General features: G+C 41.0%; 1 long non-coding RNA gene across 2 annotated transcripts in view; it reads left to right on the top strand.

The window, feature by feature from the left end:
• LOC121151262 overlaps positions 1–12,651 on the top strand; it is a 113,617-nt gene that overhangs the window by 45,699 nt on the left and 55,267 nt on the right. Inside the window, exon 3 of one of the 2 annotated variants that reach the window (XR_005883145.1) lies at positions 65–150. This is a non-coding gene — a long non-coding RNA (uncharacterized LOC121151262). Of the gene's footprint in view, positions 1–64; positions 559–12,651 lie in introns of those variants that run through there. The other variant, XR_005883144.1, reaches the window with a different exon arrangement.

The following is a 12,651-nucleotide window of genomic DNA, read 5'->3' as shown; positions in this document are numbered from 1 at the left end:
GTAATAGTATGCCAATTCTTGTTAAATAGAAGACAATGGTAATTCATTTTGTTCCTTTTTTTAGCTTTCCCTGCTGCAGAGACTTGTAAGAAAAGAAGACTTCCTCATGATCTCTGCTTATCATCCCTGAAACATTCGTTCCCTTTTCAGGTGAGTATAGTACTTTGCTTTGATCCACTCTGAGCAGAGCTATTGATTCTCTGAAAACCTGCGTCATTAAGGCATTAAGACAAAGAACCTTTTTGCTATCTGCCAAAGTAAAAAAAAAAAAATCATTAAAATATTGACAGGAAGAAGTCTCTGACTGTCCAAGATCGCTGCCAGGACCAGCGTGCCAGGGATGGTCAGCTGCTGTTCCAAAGGATTGCAGGATGCACCTTCTAGAGTCTTATACAAGTTACTGTTTGTTGTATGCTGTGTTTTGTTTATCAGCAAATTTTACAGATATTTAAAAGTCCGTCTGTTATGCATTTTGATTTGATGACAATTTTTAAAATGTGCTGACACTTCCCTGAGCTTTGTTCTAGAGTTGGGGTGTAATATGATTGCTGGGGTCCACAGAGAGGACACAGAAATGTTTACATGGCCGATGAAGATGACTTTTTAAAGGAATGGTTGGGTCTTTTCTCGTAATGCGGTTCTTGTTTTAAGGCAGCTAAAAAAAGGAAAGGAAGGCATGAAACAAAATGATCTTGTAATTTTCTTGCAGCCAGGTTTTTTTCGAATTTAATCATCCTAACACTTGAAACTTCCTGAGAAATGTATGTGCCAGTGCTTTTGAAAGGAATATGCAAACACTGATCCTTGGACCTTATTCAAAGGATTGCAAATGCAGAAAACAGGCTAGAAGGCTCCCTTTGTGTTTAGACTCTTGTTATCTTAATCAAACTTAAGCAAATGATAAAGTCAGTTTCTACTTGAAAGGTTCCCTTTTCAAAACTTCTCTGGGGCCAATTTTTGCTCTTTTATGCTCTGAGTGCTTGGGTCTCTACCTGAGATAACTGGGAGCCTAACAACCCTTATACCTTTTTTTTTTTAATGTTAAATGGTCCTGATCAAAACAGTGCTACTTTTACTCAAGCACCTTTCTTTCCCCATCTAATGTTTCCTGCTTCTGGCCCTCCACCACTGGTGGTTTGTTCTTGCCCTGACTCATCTTCCTTTCACGACAGCAGCTCTAACTTTCCCAGATCAGCACTTTGCCAGAGGAATGACTCAGAGCTCAGGTTGCCTGGTGGGGTCAGATGTGAGTCCTCTGAGGCCACGTCAGCTGACCTTGAGCTCAATCTCCAGAAGAAGTGGGAAAACAGACGTGCCCACCCACACTCTTAAACAAAAAGGGAAAGAGAGGACAATGGGGAAAGAAATAAGGAGTTCTGACTTTTAAAAATAGGTTAAACAAACAAAAAAATGGGATATGTTTATTTATGCTTTATTTGAAAAGCAAGAGTTATGGAGACAGATATAGAGACGAGGATAGAGAAAGGGAGAGATTTTTCCACTGGTTTTCTTCCAAGATGGCCCAAATGGCTGAACCTGGGGCAAGCTGATATCAGGAGCCTGGAAAAGTTACCCTGCTTGCCCACGTGGGTGAAAGGGGCCCAGGCATTTGGGCCATCTTCTGATACTTACTAGGTGCATTAGCAGGGAGCTGGATCTGAAGGAAGCGACCAGGACATAAGCCGATGCTCATAAGATCTGCTGCCCTTGCAGATGGTAGCTTGATTCACTATTCCATAACACTAAGCTAAGCGTTTTCATGTTTTTCTATTCATAAAAATTGAATAGGATTTTGCAAAGGTGGCTACATTGAGAAGTCCTTTCCTAAAAAAGACTACTCTAATAGAAAGTATCAGAGAATTTAATGAATTTTGAGAATTTGGTACCTGTTATTCAGACATTCAAGAGTTTGAGGATTGTTTACACATTTATTATCATGTTCAAGAATGAGTATGATTTAAATGTTGAATTACCACTAGGTTTATTGACATCTAAATGACAGATTTTCATAAAAAAGAAGACAAATTCTGTGATACCATTGGTACATTGCTTTCTTGGTGGTAGTTGTTTTTGTTACTTGTTAATGCTGCAATGAGCTGGGTCACTGTGCATGTAGTCAATGGTTTCCTTGTAAAGAATAAAGGGGAGGAGGAAGGCTAGGTGGAGGCTGTTCTGTCTGAAAGGACTGCCCTGTGACTCTGCCAGAGACCTGCAGGCTTCAACTGCCATTCTCACTGGCCGTACAGAGACAGGTGTTAGAATCCTCCTGTTGCAGGTGGGGGAGGTTGGAGTCCAACGTCACCCTGTGGTTCGGCAAACAAGTAGTAAGAAGTCCAAGTCTATCCAAATCCCTGGAGAATCCTCAGCATTTGATTCCTTCACAATGACGGGATCAGCAATGCAACGAGAAAATGATCAATGGAAGTGAGGCAGTGGAGAGGGTAGAATGGGAATGTTACAAGGAAACATGGGTCATTGATAAGATATTAGAATGATTCCGCAGAAACCAGGGAAGTCTTCAGTTAGAGAAGGAAGAGGTAGAAAAGTCACAGAGTGAGAGAAAGTGACTTGGAATATCACCCAGGTTAGAAGGAAGGATGTGCCCCATGATTGCAGTTCTGCCTGAGGAATAGCTGCAACTCCCAAACCTGCCTGTTTGCTTCCCACCCTCTCTGGTGTCTGCTTCTGTCTGCTAGTTGTGAGTGAAGAAGGGAGTCATGTGTTCTGAGAACACAGAGAGCTGTGGTGGTGTGTGTTTGTCAGGACTCTCTCTTCCATTGTGTCGCGTAAAACTTGGTTAAATATTCTGTATTTTTGATGCATTGGTCTTCATGGATACAACAGAAAACCTGAAAATAATTCTAGTCTGGATTTATTACCATTTCCACCCCTTCTGTCTTCAGCCAGGTAGAGATAGCCCCTCTACTCTCCTTGTGTGGTAGTCTCTGGGTGATGGTGGACATGCTTACTAAACGCAGAGCTTCTCGGGGTGTTGGCCCACCACTGTGTTGAAACATTCATCCCTTTGTAGTAAAGAAACCGCATTTTCCTATCAACATACTATTAATCAATACCATGTCAATTAATGCCATAAGGTTGTAAATGGCTGTTGATGTTATGTTCGGGCTTTTAATTGATTGGGATGATAATTTGCTGGCTTTACCTTCGGACCAGAGATGGTCTCACCAAGAAATCATTGCACCCACTAGGATAATAAGACACTGGACTTTATGCTTGGTAAATACTTCCAACAAAAGAACCTCAACTGAATTTGAACTGTGGTAACGCAGCAAGGTGGAGAAATCCACCATGGGGAAAGGGTTCGGGGAGGGGTGGGGGAACCCCAGTGCCCATAACTCTGTGTCACTTAATGCAATGCAATTAATAAAAAAAAAAAATGACATTGAATAAAAGGATTTGCTTTGTTCTTGTGAAAAAAAAAAATCATCCCTTGCCCTGTCTTGAGTCTCAAAGGTCTAATTTTTTTGTAGGATACTTAAAATTTATTTACTTTAGAGAGGGTGAATGTACATGTGTGTATTAGTTTTCATTGGCTAGGTTACTTTCCAATTGTCTGCAATGGCTGGGGCCGAGGCCAGGCACTAGGGACTCAACCCAGGTGTCTCACATAGCTGGCAAGGACCCAACTATGTGAGCTGTCTCCTGCTGCCTCCAGGGCCTTGACAAGACACTGGAATCAAGCAGGGAGCCAGGATTTAAAGCCAGGTCCTCTGTTGAATGACACTAGTGTCCTAAGCAGTGTTTTAACCGCTAGATCAAATGCATGCCCTCCTAGTACAGTGTTAAAATTCAGCTCAGCCTCATTCTCAATCAGATAGAGGCAGCTTTCACCATGACAGTGCATTGAATGATCTGCCTTGGGATGAATCCTCACCAAGGGGCTGTCAGGATACTTTGCTAATCTTTTCTCCCAGCCTGTGTGTATTGGCACAGCCATCTCTTCATCTACAGACTTCTCTGTTAGCCATTTAGCTGTGTATCAGCCACATTCACTTGATCTCTGCTCTCACAATAGTCAATTCAGTGAGCAGAAAACTCCTCTACAAACACTATTCTCATTGTGTTGTTTCCCTGCTCCCAAACCTTATTTCTCCCAAATTTCTATTGGTCCAATTTAACTTCTCCAGCCACCCCACTTCTGGATTCACAATACTTATCTAAACCCAGCACCTGCTGAGTATCCCTGATGCAAAATGCTTGAAACTAGAAATGTTTCACGTCTCAAAATTTCTTGTACTTCCATATTTATGATAGTTATCTTAGGAAAGGGAAAAACCTAGACCTAAACTTGGTTTAAGTTTTATGTTCTCTTTGTATATCTACCCCAAAGATGATGCTATATGATGTTTTTAAAAAATAATTCTGCATATGAAATATAGTTTTATATTATAGAATTTTGCACCTGGAGTATCAGGTTTGCTCTCAGAAAGTTTGGATTTTGTGATTAGTGGTGCTCATTCTATATGCATTATGCTTTCATTCTCTTCACACCTGGCTCATCCAACTTTAAGGGCTTTGTGCCAGGAAATAACTTACATTTCCCCTCTTCTGAAGTCCAGTAGTTTGTTTAAGGCCTATTTCAATAGTCACCTTCTTTTTTTTTTTTTTGAAAAATGAGAATTTGAGTATTTTTCTCATTTATTTATCCCACTGTTCCTTCAAGAACTTCATAGAAAAGTAGTCTTAAAATTGTTATTTGCTGTACTTAAGCATTTATAGGAGAGTATCCCTCAAAGCGCATAGAGTATAGAATTAAAAGAGAAGTCAGTTTTGCTTCAAAGATTTCGAAATCCATGCATTATATTTTCATAAGTAATGATGTGTTGTGAACTTTGTGAACACTGTCCTTTGCCCAGATTTCAGGTTGTTTGCACCTAAGTAAAGGTACCTTTTACGTCTGTGTTCCACTAACTTTTTGAAATACCTCTGAGTGTCGTTTCTCAGATTGTGAATTTATTTTGACGTTTTCCCTTAAAGTGACATGGGCTCTCAAGTATAAGGAGATGATTAAGCAAGGGCTATCTATCTGGTGCTGTCCAAGCTGGGAGATCAGGGGCTGAGACTCAAAGCATAGAGGGGCTGCTAGCCTGTTTCACAGCATCACCGCTGCCCCATGGACTGATTGGTGAATTTCTTGACTGAGGGATGAAGTGACACCCGGGCCCCAAGAGCCCTACATGAAAATGAAAGTGTCATTCAACAGCACAGAGTAGAAAGCTGATCTTCATTCTTAAATGCCCCGAACTATAGTAAATGCCATTTCTTTTTCTACTAAGACCTATTTATTTAAAAGGCTGTTACAGACAGGAAGGGAAAGACAGACAGACAGCTGTATATTCCCCAGCTGGCTGCAAGGGCCTAGCCAAAACCAGTAACCTTGAACTGCAACTGAGTTTGCCATGTGGATGGCAGAGATGTGAACACTTGGGCTGTCTTTTGGTGCTTTCCCAGCACATTACCAGGGAGCTGGTTCAGAAGTGGAAAAATCCGACTGGAACCAGCACACATGTGAGATGCTGGTGTTGTGGGTAGCAGGTTAACTGCTATTGTGCTGCAATTCTGATCCCATGTGACATCTTCCAAAACTTTCTAAACTTACTCATTTTCATTTTATTTGATAGATAAGGAGACAGAGATATTCTATCTACTGATTCACTTTCCCAATTTCAGCAATAGCCAAGGTTTAGCCAATCCAAAACTAGAAGTCTAGAATTCCATCTGGGTCTCCCACATGGATGATTCAGACCCAAGTACTTGAACCATCATCTGTTTTCTCCCAGGGTATGTGTTAGCAGGAAGCTTCATCAGAAGGAGAGTATTTGGGACTCAAGCCAGACATTTAGACATGGGATGTGATCATCAAAAACAGTGCCTTAAGGCAGTATGAATATTTCCTGTCCCTAAAGTGACGTCTTAACCTACAAGTATAAACACATTCTGGAGGAAAATAACCATCCATTCCAGAAGGTAATACAGACCTACAGTCAGCATTGAGCATTGCTACGGGAAACACAATTAGGATTTTCCTGACCTGGACACTTACTTTAGACTTCCTCTCCTAGGGGAGGGAAGACTTCTTAGGCTTAAAACTCCATTCATTCAGAATTTACATTCTGTGTACTAAGAGTGCCATATGATTCCAACAGCAACAGCCATGTATGTGTTTTGGTGCATCAGTATATAGATGATACATGTGTTCAATGTGATAGTGAATGTCTTCTGCTTCTCTCCACACATTCAGGGGAGGTAGAATGCAAAGCAAGAGGATTAAAAATGTTTTGTGGAATGTAATAGGACTGAAATTTTTTGCATATGAAAATCATTAAATGTTCTTCACCTGCCTTTTTGGAATTATTATTTGAAAAGCAGAGACAGACAATCCAAGATCTCTTCTCTTTGGTTCCAATTTCAAATGCCTCTGGCAGCCAGGGCTGTGAACTCAGGATCCAGGTGTCTAACATCACTAGCAGGGACCCAAGGCTTTGAGTCATCGTTGCTAATTCCCAGTTAGCAGGAAGCTGGAATGAGAACCAGAGCCAAAACTTGAACCCTGCATTCTGATGTGGGACGCGGTCTTTCCAAGTGGCATAGTAACTGTTATGCCATATGCCTGTCGCTTAAACTCCCCCTTTAAACACTGCCTCTCACCAGCCTTGATGGTAGCATCTTCCAATACAATCCATGACAGGGAGACTACATTGAAAGGTAGAGAGATATACTGGTGGAAGAAGTGGAAAAAAATAAAAGCAGAAACAAAAGAGGCAAAAGAAGAGTTACTTAGATCTTGTTGCAGCTGAACATCATGACATGCAATTAGAAGAACTTGGACTTGAACTTTAGTGGGAAGAAGGAGTAATCAAGGAATAATTAGCTTTGTGGAAAAGGCTCCTTAAATCTGGTTGCTTCAACCACATTTAAAATGTAGTTTTGTTTACAGAATCCAGGTCACACACAATTTTCTTTTTTAGCTCAAATTGATTGCTCCCTAAGGATTCACAGAGATTCAGTTATTTGTGGTTGACTCCAAGTTCACTCTGTGCCTACATTCTGGAATTTGTGGGAGGTACCACCTCAAAAGACCACACATCAGGACTGGTGAAGAATATAACACATTGGCTGGCCACACTGCTCCCACATTAGCCAGATGTTCGTTCTGTGTATTAATCCAGTCTTCATTCCATCAGAGCCATCTGTGGGACAGACATCTGCATTAGCACTTAACACACCTGCATCCTGTCCTGGAGTCCTTGGGTTAGAGACTAGCTTTGGCGCCTAACTCCAGTTTCCTGCTAATGCAGAAGTGATGGCTCAGGTATTTCGGTTTCTGCCACCCACATGGAGGACTCATATTGAATTTCTGTCTCTAAGCCTTAGTACCAGTCCAACTCCTGCTGTTGGCAGGCATTTAGAGGTGAAGCAGTAGATAGGAGCCCTGAATTGCATTTATCTCCAGTACCTAGTACACATTGGAATTTAAATGATTAAGAAACTTTCCTGCCCTTGGATGTCAACATCCTCAGGCATTTCTCTGAAGGGATATAAACTTTGCAGTTGAAAACTCATTCTGGGTGGAAGAGCTACTTTGAGTGCTGTTCTTGGAAGTGAAAAAAATGTCGGGAGGTCCTGAAAAGTATTCAGTTTCAGACAGGATGGAGCTCTGGTCATATGAGTGGATTCTGTAGCAAGTTCCTTGGTGGCCCTGCTACGTGGCATCTGAGTACACACACTATGAGACTATCTTCTAATGTTTGGTTAATGTTAGCAGATGCCCAGGGTCTGTTCTCTGACTTGTTAGGCATGCTGGGACTCTTTGCTGAGTGACAGGGCTCCTTTGAGTGCTGTGACCAGGACTTCCCTGGCCACCCTTTCAATGAAGTATACTATACAGTGGAGGGAATCCAGAGTTCACCAGACGCATTGATAGTGAGCTTCTGACTCAATGCTGCTTGAAGCATCATTTCAGTGGCAGTTGGACTATGATAAGTTTCAGAGTGACTCATTTTAATGCTTCTCCTTTATGTGATTTTTATAACATTCTTTAGGTTTCTTTTCTTCCATCAGTGACTTAGGCCATTGTTTGATTTTTAAGATTTGTTTATTTGTTTATTTGTCAGAGTTATAAAGAGTTATGGGGGGAGGGAGGGAAGAGAGAGATATTTTACTTGTTGTTTCATTCTCCAAATGTACATAACAGCCAGAACTGATCAAGTGGAAAGCGAGAGCTTTATTTGCATCTCCCACTTGGATGGCAGAACCCAAGCTCTTGTACATGAGCAGGGAACTGGATTTAAAGTAGGGTAACTAGGATTGATCCTGCAACTGAAGGTTACTGAATGTGGCTTAATGGCTATTCCCCAGTGCCAGTCCCAGTCTGCAAGTTTTTAAATGTGAGTTTCCAATGGAAAACATAAAGCCACATAAGCCACTCCACTCTGTTGTGAATGCAAAAGCTTCATTGTTAAGCTATTCGCTTGGGTATGTCTCAGGTTGTTACTGTCAGGTGCCAGAAGGGGCGCTTGTCATTACTAAGAGAATGATCACAATTATCCTCACTTACTTGTATTTAGTTTTAAACATAGCATAGAGAGTAGCCTTCATCCTATACCTCTCCAGGATCCTCCTTATGGGCACTTTGTCTCACAAGGTGCACGGGAGGCCAGGGGGTCAGAGCTGTGATTTTCTGCTATGTGCTCTGCATCATTCTTGGGTTCTATATCCTTACTAAGACTCTAACAGCAAACAACAATAACAGGATGGGAAAGCAGGGCTTTGTCTCCATTTACACTCCTACTCTTATTTGTCCTTCATGTTGTAGTTTTAAGGAGAGGAAGGGTAACCCTTTCTAAGGAAAAGAAGTATATCTTTCCATTTAGTCAATCGGAAATCTTGGAAAGCTGATACATTTAGAGGTTGAATTGAAGAATTTGACTCAGTGGGCTTGTAGAACCAAAACATCCATGTGTTCAACTTGGTATGAGCAAGTTTACCTTCAGTTTGAGAGAGTGTGTGGGATTCTCCTTTAAAACACCTGGCACATTTATTTAGAAAGGAGCTTAGGCTGTTCACTCCCTGCCTCCTCCAGATGTCTGTTTCTCTACCTTGAACCTTCCAAGGGAGGCTTGCCTGTTATATAACATGCTGCATTCTGCTTTTGAGCCGTGACTTACTCCACACTGCAGTCCTGGACACTGGCTGCCAGAACACGAAGCAGCCCTCTGCCCTGCACCCACCTGTGTGCAGTGGTGGCTCTGCCACACAGCCTTCAGCTCTTCGAAGGCAGTCTGGAAGAGGGTTGGCCCAAAGCAAATGGCCTCATTTAAAGCCACGGAGAGCATCTTTGTTATTTTTAACAGACGATGGTCATTAAAGCATTCTATTAAAGCATGCTAATTCCAATAAAGAAGAATTACATGAATATGTAACTCGAACTCTCCCATTAAGAAACAGAAAATTAAGAGATCACTTGAAAACATTTTATGCCAAATCTGTACCATTTTAGGGTTTCTCATTGTACCTTAGTAATGATACTTGACATTATCCATGTTTGCACTATTAGCAATTCTAAACACAACAACTGTGGTTCAGAGCATTTTATAATTATTAGTCATTTGCATCCAGTTGATATCTTATTTTTAAGAATATTAACAACATAGCTTTGAAGTACTCTGAAGTGTTCTGTCTGAAGGCAATAACTTAGCTCTTGTTAGGCGCTTGGTTTCATACCTATGTAGGACCCAGGATGTGCTGCTTGGGATGTTCTGTAGAAAAGTTCTTCTGTTTTAAGCATGTGCAGTACTGTTGGTCTATGCAAAATACTTCCACCATCACCACTTGTGGTTTCCAGGCCCTGAGGTTGAATGTGGCAGATGGTGATACTCTAAGAATGCATTTCACCTCTAGTATGTTTCCTAGTAAAGACAGTGGAATGTTAATGGACTGACAACTCCAGAATATAGTGACTTCCATTATATTGCACCCTTAAGAAGCTCGTGGGACAGTATTATGCGTACTGTTTATTGGACATTTCCCAGGGACTAATCCTGGGGGATAACTAATAAATGTGTGTCATCTCTCTCTTCCTAGCAGGGGGCATCCTTACTCTAAAAATCTGAGATTTCAAATATCCCAAAACTCAACCTTTTTGTTGAGGGTTTAGATTATACTGCAAGTGAACTTCATACCATGATGCTTTATTTCATACATAATTACTTTTAAAAAGTGTGAAGTGGGTTAAATATATGAAGTGTGTATGAAACACAGATGCATTCTGTTTAGATTTTGGTCCTGTTCCACAAGTTATCTCATTATGTTTGTGCAAACAGTCCACAAATTGAAACCCAGAACATTCCTACTTGTATATTTTGAACATACAGCAAGTGGCTCTGGGGTGAGATTCCAGCCCATGTTGTTAGATTGCACATTCTGTCCCTTTTAACCATCCAGCATGGAGTGGGGCTGGCTTCAGTTTCCAGGGGCTTTAAAGGTTTCCGAGGTAAACATTTCCTTCCTATGTAGAAAAGTCATTCTTTCAGCAGGTGAAATTTACCACAAGTTTCTTTGAACAAAAGAACTTACTACAGATGTGAACCATGAGACCTGCTTCAGGCATGTGAATCGAATAGTGACCCCAAGGAGAATGTTGCTCCCTGTCACCCCACCCTTAGCAGGAGTCTATTGCAGGTCACCCAGCAGGCAATAGGGCCATGCTCACTCGACTTTAGTCACTTGGCTTTGGTCGCTGTAAGAAAGTAGCTGTCTGGTTGGAGGCTCCTAATACAGCAGCAGTTACCCAATTACAAAGCACTTTTATTTCAACAGCTTTGTGAGTTGCCGACAGTTATTTCAGTTTGATGGACGAGGCAACATTCGTATCAGAGAAAAATGATTCGTATGTGTTGTGAAGGTCAAAAACAGATAAAGCCAAGGTATAAACCCATTCACCTGCTCCTGCATTGCAACTCCAAACTAGACCTGTCTCTGAAACCAGTAGCTCTTGGGCTCCACAATATGTTAGCAAATTAAACAACATGAGCCATGTCTAAGCTGTGTTTCCTGCGATCTTAGGAGTTTCAAGGATGATGGAGATTGAGATGCAGAGCCCTCCTTCAGCCTGAAAGATTTGGCATGTGTTTTACACACTGATGCGCCAGTTCATCTTTGCTTTGGGGAAATCTTGTGCAGCTGAAAAATACTTTGAATCCTACCAAATATCAAGGTTGTTATTACTTTCTAAGCTGTAGTCTTTAGGGGCCAGTGCCAATTTAAAAATCAGTGCAGGTAACACAAACAAGAGTAAAGTGTCAGTGGGATAATAAGACGGGAGTGAATTATCAATAGAAAAATGGGATTTGGCTTATAAAATTAACTTGAGGCGTCTCAACAGAGTTATCTGTTGGGCGAGACATAGAAACTGTCCAGGAGTAAAACTCAAGCAAGTACATGATTTTAGCTGGTTTAGGGGATGAGCCTGATATACATTGTTAAAATGTAATTCAGGGGAAGATTCAACAGCTCAGAAGGCTAATCCTCTGACTATAGGTTCCAGCATCTTATGTGAATGTCGGTTTGTGTCCCAGCTGCTCCACTTCCAATTGGCTCCCTGCTTGTGGCCTGAGAAAGAAGTGGAGGACAGCCCAAAGGCTTGGGACCCTTTACCTGCATGTGAGATCCAGGAAACTGATGGTTCCTGTTTTGAGATTGGCTTAGTTCTGGCCATTGCAGTCATTTGGGGAGTGAACCAGCAGATGGAAAATCTTTTTGTCTCTGTAAACCCACCTTTCAAATAAAAATAAATAACCCTTTAAAAAGTAAAAATGAAATGCAATTCAAAATGAATATGTATTATGAAATATGTCATAACATATGGCATATAAAATTACTTCTTTTTACACTTGTTCTAATATGCTAAATTATCAGTGTTTTAGAATTTATTTTAAAGAGTAATCACAATTTGGTTTCTATGCTAATTCATTTTCCTAAATGCAGAAAATGGGAGCATGTGCAAAATAAAGCACCTTTGCTGCTTCTTAGTCACTCCCTGCCTGTCTTCATTATTTGCTGACTTGATGAATTCCCAATTCCAGGTGATGTTTCTAGTCATATATCAAATTTAGGGTTCCGGCAGTAAGATGACATTTCCAGACAGAATTCCCCATCTCTTATGATTAATTTCTGAGTTCTGAATTCCTCTATGATATATTGCACATTATCTTATTTCTTGGAAAACATTTGAGGAGAGGGATTGTATATGCTTGTTTTCGTGGGATACTTTAATTATGTATACTTAATTGAATGAACCAAATTCTATTTCCCGTACTTTCCAAACATCAGCAAGGTTTATGATTTTGGTTGAAAGCATGCACTAGAATCGGGGTGGAAGTTTGAGGACATTGAGCAGCACTTCACAGTTAATGCCTTCACCCTTGGTTCAGTAGCATCCTCTCCCTGAGAGGAGGTGAGGGAAGTTATCACCACGTTCCAAAAACCACCAAGGTCACTTTTCAGCTTTTAATTCTTTTTGATCAAAGGGTTCACAAGGCGAAGCCCATGCATATCAGTTTGCTGCCTTGTAAATGCCATCCCTTATAAATCTGACATCTTTCCAGTTACAACAGTTTTATTGCTCTTATG

Source organism: Ochotona curzoniae, unplaced genomic scaffold (genome assembly GCF_017591425.1).
Source record: "Ochotona curzoniae isolate NIBS_2020 unplaced genomic scaffold, NIBS_Ocur_1.0 contig_2318, whole genome shotgun sequence".
Classification (NCBI taxonomy): domain Eukaryota; kingdom Metazoa; phylum Chordata; class Mammalia; order Lagomorpha; family Ochotonidae; genus Ochotona; species Ochotona curzoniae.
The sequence above is the reverse complement of the archived record's forward strand: the minus strand, read 5'-3'. Positions and strand labels throughout refer to the sequence as shown.